This window comes from Musca autumnalis, unplaced genomic scaffold (genome assembly GCF_047663935.1).
Source record: "Musca autumnalis isolate F117 unplaced genomic scaffold, ASM4766393v1 scaffold_1, whole genome shotgun sequence".
Taxonomy (NCBI): domain Eukaryota; kingdom Metazoa; phylum Arthropoda; class Insecta; order Diptera; family Muscidae; genus Musca; species Musca autumnalis.
The window spans coordinates 102,084,042-102,095,080 of NW_027411644.1; positions in this window are offsets into that span (position 1 = coordinate 102,084,042).

Sequence of the window (11,039 nt, forward strand, 5' to 3'; positions counted from 1 at the left end):
CAATTACCGATTTACCACAAAATACCTAAGTTCTGTGCAAGTTCAGTCCTTTCGGAGGGATATTGGCTTCACGTCTTTCACACTTACTAAAATCGGGAGGTACCGTTCTATGGGGGCTATATTGAAACGTGGACCTATACTGAAAAATTTCATATGGAAAGTAGTATGGAAAGCAAATGGGGACCACGTTTTGATATAGCCCCCATAGAACGGTACCTCCCGATTTTCGGATATAAAACGTTCCACCTAAAATTTGTTGGTATAGGTCCACGCCTTAATATAGTCTCCATAGAACGGTAACTCCCGATATTCGGTATTTTGAAGGTTTTAGCTTCATTATCCCATCAAAATGGTTGAAATTTGGTATTTAGTTATCGTTGGGTGTATAAAACTTTCCATCTGAAATTTGTTGGTATAGGTTCACGCTTCATTTTAGCTTCATTATCCCACCAAAATGGTTGAAATTTGTTAATTAGTCTTCGTTGAGGATATAAAACGTTCCACCTGAAATTTGGGTTTTATTTGCTACTATTGCGATATCTCCGTTGTTTGATCACCTACGACAACCTACTTTACATCGTTAGAAAGGTGATATTTTTTACTTTCATTTTGTTTTTGGTATACCCTTATAGACGCTGAGATATTTGCTTTGGAATAAAACGTTGACTTTTTCTCCAAAATACATTTTTGTCCATTCCGACTCCTGAACATTATCCGACCATCACCAAAATCAATAGTCTTCTTCCCCTCCGGGACCCTCATCAACACCCAAAATTTCGTAAGGATCCGATCAAAATTGCGACCTGTAGCGTGATTACAAGGTGTAGATGGACAGACGGACGGACACATATAGCCAGATCGACTCAGCTCGTTGAGACATTAATTTTGATATTTAAGTATGGGTCTACGGCCATTATTTCGATGCGTTACAAACTTTTTGGCCAAAACCAACTTATAACCAACTTACAACTTATACACCACATAGTGCACGTTGCGCCTTAACTAATTTTAAATGGAAGGTGCTTACACCTGGGAAGTTTTTGCAGATTCTGAAACTACAATGCTCATAGATGAGAAATATCAAGAAACAAAAAAAAAATCGCCGGAGGGATTTTCAAATAAATCGCGATTTAAGTTCACATTTTTAGGGGTTCTTTAGGTTTTCACGATTTTGCTTGGAAACTGCGAGTCCTATGTAAATGGGCATAAAAAAGTGTTGTAGCTGTGAAAATTCTCCACAAATTCTCCAAACCTAAAAATTTGAACTGAATCTCTATATCTCAAAAATGGTAAAACCTACGAAAAAACCTAAAGGTCAGTCTTGTAGTAATTTTCACAGCAACAACATTTTCTTTAGACTCATTTCGATACGACTTGCGGTTTCCAAGCAAAATCGTGAAAACCTAAAAAACCCTAAAATTGTGAATTTTGATCACGATTTATTTTAAAGTCCCTCCAGCGATTTTTTCTGTTTTTTATTTTTCTTATCTATGAACATTGCTGTTTCAGAAATCGCGAAATCTTCCCATGTGTAAGCGGTTTTCATCAAAAGTTAGTTAAGGCGCACTGAGCATGATATTGTTTTATAAGGAGGCGATACAGTCAGTGGATTGTCTCAATTTGAACTTATATGTCTCAAAAACGGTAAAACCTACACATCATAAAAATCAATCTTGTGGAGAATTTTCACAGCTACAACATTCTTCTTAGGCCCATTTACATAGGTCTCGCGGTTTCCAAGCAAAATCGTGAAAACCTAAAGAAAACCTAAAAATGTGAACTTAAATCTCGATTTATTTAAAAATCCCTCCGGCGATTTTTTTGTTTCTTGATATTTCTCACCTATGAGCATTGTAGTTTCAAAATCTGCAAAAACTTCCTAGGTGTAAGCACCTTCCATTTAAATTTGGTTAAGGCACACCGAGAGTGGTGTAGGGTACACAAATGGTACACATTATTTTTGTTTTTTTTTTTTTTTTTTTTTTTTGAGACGTAAGACGGTAAAATGATTGAATAAATCAGTGATTTGTGTTTTTTAAGTACTGATGCGTTTTAGTAAATTAAATGCCCAACACATTTTATAATTGGATGTTTTAAAATTGAATCAAAAAGGTAAATGGACATATTTTATTGGACAAAGAAGAAATCGCATTTAATATTGGTAATAACATTAATATAATTTTTATAATCATGCATATATTTGAAATATGGATGTACCTACACGGAGGAAACAAACGGTCTCTCTAACATATTTTGCAGCAAACATAACATAAAAATATATGTTATAACCTAAAATATGTTTGGATCCGAGCATATTTTATGTAAGGGACTGTGGCAAACATATAATATGTTTCGATCCAAACATATTTTATGTTTGCATCCAAACATATAATATGTTTCGATCCAAACCTATTTTATGTTTGCATCCAAACACATTATATGTTAGCTAAATGTTTTTCTGCGTGTATTTATTACATTATATAGTCATTCGATTCCAAGTGCCGATTTCTTGTTGATGATTTCAATTTTGAAGACAATGTGTTTTAATTCACAACTAACGAGAAGCGTTCAACGATGTTTCTATATTTTACGGTGTTTTGTTTAACTTGCTTTGGTGTCCGTTTAGTTCCAATCTAGTAACTCATTTTTAATACAGATGCAGTTGACCAATCGAACTAAAACTTTGCACACTTTCCAGATTTGAATGACAATACATATATGTATATGAAACCAAAACCAATATGGGTCCATTTTTCCATACAAACCCAAAAGCGGCAAAAAACAAACACATGCACAAGTGGGCGCTTTCTGAGAGCAAGGGAGCGTAAATTTCGATGTGAAATACATTGAAATGTATACTCAAACATATACACACATTTATAAATGGTGGTGATTTATTGAAAGGCATAGAGTCATTCATGAAGAAGAATATACTTATTGAGTCTAAGCGAAAAATTATTTTCTAGTGTTTAGTGCATTTATAAATTAAACACTGTAACTTAATGTCTTTTAATTATTTTTATAATTAATAGATTTAATTTGCTTTTGTTTCTAAAAGTGCGACACTATGCGTCTGTTGTTGCTTGTGTGTTTGGTATTTCTAATAAAAGAAAAAACCCACACCATTTATGAATGTGTGTGTATGTTTTTTGTGTATTTTGGGTCTGTATTTATATTTCATCCAAACAAATATTTGTTTGCACACAAACATATATGTTTGCTGCAAAGTATGTTTGGGTCATATGTAAGAGAGGCCATTTTTTTTCCTCCGTGTAGTCACAAATCGTGGACTTTGTATTCCAATGAAATCTTCGCAAAATATATTGCCATACAAAATGCATTTCATTGTTTTATATTTTGCAAATTCATTATATTCTCTTCAAATCTCAAGAAATAACAACGAAAGAGTTCGTATGTCTATGTTCGTAAGCCAATTTCTTATCTTTATAAATCATATCAAAATGTATTTATGACGTTATATTTGGCGTAAGCCAAAATATTGATAATACAAATAATTAGTTAAGAGTCTTGTTGTACATAATATAAGATTGCTATAATGTTTGGAAATCGAACAACTAAGATAATATACAGTTTGTCATGGTAATGTTTTCGAACCAATGAAACGAGCCAGATATCAGTGCTAAATTTCTGTGCAAGATCAAGCATGATTTGAATTGTTTTAGTGCTTCATGAACTCAAAAATCTGTTTTGTTGAATTATGCCAAACTCGTAGTAAATGAGCTGTAACTCGATGAGTTTTAGAGATATCAGCATGAAAATTTGACACAAGATAAAGTAGAAGTCGTAGAAAAAATATAAATTGCTAACTCAGAAAACGCATTTTTTGAATTATGCCACTCTTTGAGTAAATGAGCGATATGTATATGGTAAAAACCAAAAATGTTTTACAATCGATGAATCCGAGTTTCACCCTATCAGAATTCGCGAACTGTTAACATATTCTATATAGAATGATTAAAATTCTTTAAAATGAAGTGTTTTAGGAGGGATCCCATAGCACAGTGGTCGCTGCCATTGGCCAAAATTAAAAAAAAATTAAAGTCTTTGGTACCAAATATGTCCATATGTACTCCTAAGGGGTTAAGCTTTTCTAAAATAAACGTGTCATTGCTTAAATCTAATGGTACTCTTCAAGAATATCACCAAAAAAGAGAATATGTAATGAGTTGATTTTTGAAGTAAGATCAGTGCAAAAGTGAAGTGGAAGTAAAATATTTTAATCAAATTAAATGAAGTGTATATTGATAAAACTAAATATGAATATTGAAAAACAAGGTATTAACTAAATTTTAATGCAGTTTTGTGAATGTTATGTGGTTGGGTGCATTATTTAAAATGTCTGTTTTCTAATGGCCTTTTGTACTTTTGTACTGTTTTTTTTTTTAGTAAAACTTTCCCTCTAACAATTTTTGTTTTTAAATATCAGTAGAAGTCTTAAGACTATATTTGCAAAAAATTAGCTGCATCTTTTTGCATCTTAAGGAGTTGTATCCAAAATACCATTGGAACCTCCCATTTTTTGTCATGTTTCGACTGTACAAGTGATACGTGTTTTGTGGTGTTGATTTATTTATGTATGTTTGTGTTGTTGTTGTATTACATTTTTTTTTTAAATTTTTATTTATGTTTAATTTCGCTAATAGACTCATCATGGAAATGCGACATTTCGCGCAAACATATTTTTGAGATTTGGTGTTCAAAAAGCGGAACAATGTCTGAAAAGACCAAACATGTTTATGAAACTATAAAACAAAATATTGAAAATGACTACGTTATCGTTGAACCAACTAAGTTCGAAGATTTTATAAATTACAATTGCAAAAAAATTTCACTGTTTTGGAAAATATGCAATCGCAACAAATTAAAAGTGCTAACAACACATTCATATTGGATTATCAAATCCGCTTCGTTTTTAGTAACGAAAAAAGATGACATGCAATCTACGGCATTGATCTAAGAACGAGGTCCACGAATAAATTTTATAGAGTCCTCATATAGAACAAAACGACGACGAATAGCTGAATTGTCGGAAGTTAATGTATCGGCTGCCGAAGATTTACGTGTCTCCCTGCAACATAATGCGTCTTCAATTACTCAACCAAATATTGCGGATGTAATATCGCTAATGGTAGAGGCAAATCTAACGAAACACCAATATATGCTATTAAGAACTTTCGTTAATAGTAAAATAAAAACCGATTTTTTACCAAGTTATGACAGCATTTTAAAAGAAAAGAAAAAGAGTTATCCCAACCAAATAATGGTAACTGAATCTTATGCTAAAGTTGAGTTGCAAAGTTTACTAGACCACACCACTATGCGAATAATAGAACTTCAGAGCGACGTAATCAACCAGGTTATGGATACGTCCACAAATCGTTTTAAGCTTATAGGTAAATGTGGATTCAATGATAGTTCCGGTCACAGCGAATATAAGCAAACATTTCAGGATACTAGTTTGAAGACAGTAATTTGTTTACTTCATATGTTCCACAGCAACTAATTGTAAACTCAGAAGGAACAAATAATAATAAAATCATTTGGAAAAATCCTCGACCATCTTCAACTCGCTACTGTCGTCCTATAAGGTTTCAATATAAAAAGGAGTCCACTCAGTTGTCAATAGATGAGCAGAAGTACTTTGTGGAAAAAATAAACAAGTTAACTCCAACAAAAATTGAAATATCACAGAAAACGATTGATGTTGACCACAGTTTACATCTTACAATGTTGGAATGCAAGGTTTGTAATGCATTAACTCAAACGTCTTCAGCAAAATGTTACATATGCAAAGCAAAACCCACAGAAATGAATGATATTGAAGAATGTATGCAAAAAGAAGTTCAAACAAGTAATTATGAATTTGAATTATCTCCCCTCCACGCATATATTAGATTTTTTGAATATTTCCTACACTTATCTTATAAACTTGATGTAAAGAAATGGCAAATAAGAGCGAAAAAGGAAAGAGAAAATCCAGTCAGAGTTTCGGAAGAAACTGGGTTTAAATGTAGATAAACCGAAGATTGGAGGAAGCGGTTCTTTCAATGATGGAAATACGGCACGGAAATAACCGGGCAGCAAAAATTGCCAAACAAACACAAGCCAATATTACTAAAACATGTTTTTGATTTACTTGAATAACACTGTGCAACATTTTTGAGCCAATCGCGTGCAAACAACTTCTGTCCAGAATTTTATGAAAGTAGAGGACCAATAGGCAAAAACCATATTTGGGTTTTGTTCTCTTAGATCGGGTTCGGTTTTTATGGCTTCATCTAAACATGGTTAAAGATCGAATTTTTAAAACAAATCGGGGCTCTATCTCTGAAACCAATACGAATCTTGTTTTGACATCTGCAGCAAACTTGTAGATAAGAGCAAGAAGAAAATATTTGGAGGAATAGTGAACTCGAAAAACTGCATTTATTGCCTCAAATTTTATAATATATCTAAAAATTCTATATATTGTGTATATTTCGCAGCGTATCTCCCAAAATGTTAAATTCTTCTTAATGTTACCTTTTGGGAAAATATTCTCTGCAATGTAATACACAACTCTTCAAAACATTATACTGTTGTAAAATGCCTCTATCGCCTTGTTTATAGCAAATTTTTCAACAACAATTTGGTAAATATTTCAATAATTCCTTAAAATATCCAACATGAGAATAAACAGCCTGTGTGAACATTGTTTGAAATAAGTTTTGTAAAAGGTATGTTATGAAATAACCCTTAAACAACGTGAAATAACCATTTTAGAGTTTCAGAATGTTCTGAAGAATTGATGGTCACATTATTTGGAAAATTTTGAGAGTGGTTACTTTTTTCAACTCCCAACAGTTTAGTTGTTACTGACCAGAATTTCAGAAATTATGTAAACTTTTCTATATTTTAACGAGTTTGATGCGCTAGATGCAGCTTTTCCTAATTCATCTGTTTGACACATAAGTTCTACTACTTTAGGGCTACAATATTGCTGAAGACTGCACAGCAAAATTCTTATTAGTTTCGGAGATAAAGGTCCGATCACTGGAAAAAAGGCTCATTTTAGGTCGATTTAGATGAGGCCATAAAATCTAAACCCGATCTAAGAACACAAAACCCAATTAAGGTTTTTGTAGTCTCAATATGTACTTACAGAAAATGCCCATTAGAAGTTGTTTGCATTTCCAGTGTTGCACAGTGTAATATGACATTTTAAAAGTACAATTTACTTTCAATTCCTAAAATTTTGCTGAACAAATTCCTAAAAATACATCTAAAGATGGAATTGTAATGAAACCTAGCAAAATATTTATTACAAAACCGATTACTAACTAAAACTCCTAACTACTTATTTAACTACTAATTTTAGTTGCAAAAAACAAACACTTATTTCGCGCTATATTTCCTTGTTAAAATAATGGGTTAGTAAGGGGTTTTGTAATGAGTATTTTTGCTAAGTAATTGATTGATTTTTACGTTTATACCGACATAAATTAAAATAACATATTCACACTTTGGAGAATACCATGAAAATGTTTTAAAAATGTGGAAAAATGCATTAAATCAGTTAAATCAGTTGATACCGTTATATGGGGGCTATGCCTAAAAGTGTACCTATATCGATTTTTTTGGTTCGTACATCCTTGTGTTGCTATACAAACGTATATTGGAAATTTCATATTGATATCTAAACTGGAAATAATTTTGGCCGCTCTTTCCATACAAGCCCGACCACAGTGCATAGTGTCCTTCATTAAAATTAATTAAGGTGGAAGCTATGTTGGCATCAATGTAGAAAAATGTGTAAAAATGGGTTAAAACCAACAAGTTTTTGTATGTTCCCTTCCGATTTCTGACTTAAGCTTACATTTTATGGACCTATGCCCAAAGAAAGACTAAAAGAATGAGCAACATGATATGAAGTCGGAATTTCAGGGTATTTTTCATTTTTATACCCTATACCACAATGTGGAAAAGGGTATTATAAGTTTGTTTTGGTAAAAATTCATGTAACACCGGGAAATATTCGTCGGAGACCCCCAATGTGGTATACCAATCTCCATATCTCGACGAGATAAAGCGATTTTGAGATGTATGTCCGTCCGTCCGTCTGTCCATTATAAATTGTAACACGCTCCAGGCCGCAATTATGGACCGATCGTCACGAAATTTTGTATGGAGGTCGGGTTCAGATCAGAATAGATCCATATTCTTATTGGTAATGATCGTGAAATATTTAGCGGGTGAAATGAACCAAAAACATAATATTATTATATATAGGTCTCAATAATAGTCCGATCAACGCGTAATTTTAAATAAGGTAAGAGTATATCACAAAGGAGAAGCTTGCAATTGCATCGGGTAATATTTAGAGGGTTAAATGGACCAAAACTTTTGTGTGCAAATTGTGAATATTTTTAATATACAGCTTATATCTTAATTCCTGGAAGTGACATTCCGGACAAGTAGGATATACATGAAAGTGGAACGTTTGACCTTTCAATTGATGCCAATTATGTTGGTGTGCATGATCAGATAACAGAGTTACAGCCTAATATATTCCGTTATTTGTTTGTAGTGTAATAATAAACTCCAAAGAAGTCACAATTATGCATCAATAGTCACGAAATTTTGCACCGGGTAAGAGTGTAGGCCGAAAAAGATGCCTACAATTTTGAATGATGATCTGATATTCTTTAGCGGGTGAAATGGACCATTACTTTTGTATGAAAAATATAAAAATTTTATTTTTGGTCGATATTTTAATTCCTTGAGGACATATATATTTCGCAAATTACCCTACATATGGAAAAAAAAATACTGACCTTTCCTCTGATGTAAATTGCAATAAAGTGTTTGCTAGATAACGGGCCTACTGCCTAATATATAATGGGTTCTGTGTAGAGAACCACATTTTTATCCCATGCTACGTATTGTCTCTCCAAAAGTTTATGTAACACCACGAAATATTCGTACTAGACCCCTTATTTGGTATGCCAAAATTCATATCTCGACGAGATAAAGCGATTTAGCGATGTGTGTCCGTCCATTAAAAATTGTAAACAAGCTTAAGGCCGCAATTATGGACCGATAACGATTTTTTTAAGAAGGATGGGTTCGGGCCAGAATAGAAATGACTAGATTTTGGTGATGATCGTGAAATGTTCAGGGGATGAAATGGACCAAAAACAAAATTTTAACCAATTTTGTAGCGGCTCTGTAGGTCAAAATAATAACCCGCAACATTTTAAACAAGATGAAGATCAGATAATACTTAGCGGGTTAAATGGATTGAAACTTTTGTGTGAAATTGTTAAAAATGTCAACAACCGCTACGTAAACAACGGAAGTAGTAGTACTACATAAGTGGGTTTCATTACATTTTAGTTTGTGTGAACTAAATTTTCCTTTCCTGCTACAAAAATGTCTTTGTCATGCTAGATAACTTTTTGGTTTTGGTCATAAGTATTATACATTACATCTCTGATATTTGATAATTAAATTTTTACAATCATTGAAAAGAAGTTCCGTGGAGAGCGATTGCCCTGGTATAGTGGTATAGGGTATCCCATGGTCATCTCCGTCCGACTATAGACTTTTCTTACTTGTTTTTAAAATAATTTTCTTTGAAATTTTTTACCTAAATTGAATCCTTTATGCGCGATTATAATATTTTCGAAAAAGCATGTCATAAATTATAGAGATACGCGAGTAATATGGATCTTTTCTCAATAAAATAATTTGGAGGCACATCCGCGGTTCTTTAAGAATATATTTAAAATAGGTGTATATTGACGTATTTGAAGTCGGATGCGCATCGAAATCGTATGCACATTGCGCGAATTTTACCCACTTTTAAGTTTTTGCATTGTGTGATGCAACTGACGGCACACTTTCACCGCTGTGTGAAATATCGAAATGTACATAGATATTAAAAGAGATTGATTCGCTGTATACAGAAGCGGATGCTCATCAACAGGTTTTTGTAATTTTCATATTTTTTGAATGATTGTAAGTTGAATATTACTCTTAATTTCCTATCCTTATAAGTTACCACTGTAAGCAACTAAGCTTTCGCGATGGCAACCCATATTACTTGATGAAGTTTTAGCAGTACACATTAATTATTATATGGTATTTTAGCGAAATAGTTGGAGAACTCCCAAATATTTTTTTCTAATTTTTCGAATCAAACCAAAAAATATATTTGCAACAATATTTTCCAACAATATTTTCAAAAATAATTTTCTATTTTGTTGTTGCTATAATATGCAATTTATGTACCCAATCTCTATAAATTTGGTATCATATTTTCTACGCATTGTCTAGATTCCTCATATATTTTTTAATTTATTTTTTGAGGGTTTGTACGGACTCTGGTAAGGATTTGGATTTACTTAAAAAAATTTTTATTATTTATTATTTATAATAATAAAGTTAATAACTATTTAAACACCTACGAATATATGTGGAATGCAGTTAACGATTTATGCATACATTTTCTCATAACAACAAATAAGATATTTTTAAATATTTTTCTTTATATGAGAATAAAAATCGCTATAATTTTTGCGCGCATCGTCCAATTATGTGAACGCGAACAGATTTGAAACCAGAATTTTTTTCCTAACCTCTATGCCAAAAGTTGTAGATGTGCTCGTAAAAAATTTTTTTAACTTTTTTTTAGTGGAATTTGCAAAGGATTTTTGGTTTTTGCCATATACCCTCGTTAGCATAAATGCTGATAGTATGATTAATATTAAAATTATCTTCGCCCTACCAGAAAACATTTCAAGTAAAAAACATTCAGGAAGCCATACAGATTGAACGGACAAATATCCGTCGCTGTAAAAGACATTTCATTTGAGAAATATAAAACGTTCAATGGCAGGGAAGCCACTCCCACAGCCGATATATCTGATGAGCTGCAAAACTAACAGCGAAACCGGTCACATAATTTGGTTTTCTTTTTCACTTGCAAAAAATCCTCGAACATTAAGCTCAACTCCAATTAGAAATTTAAATCGGAT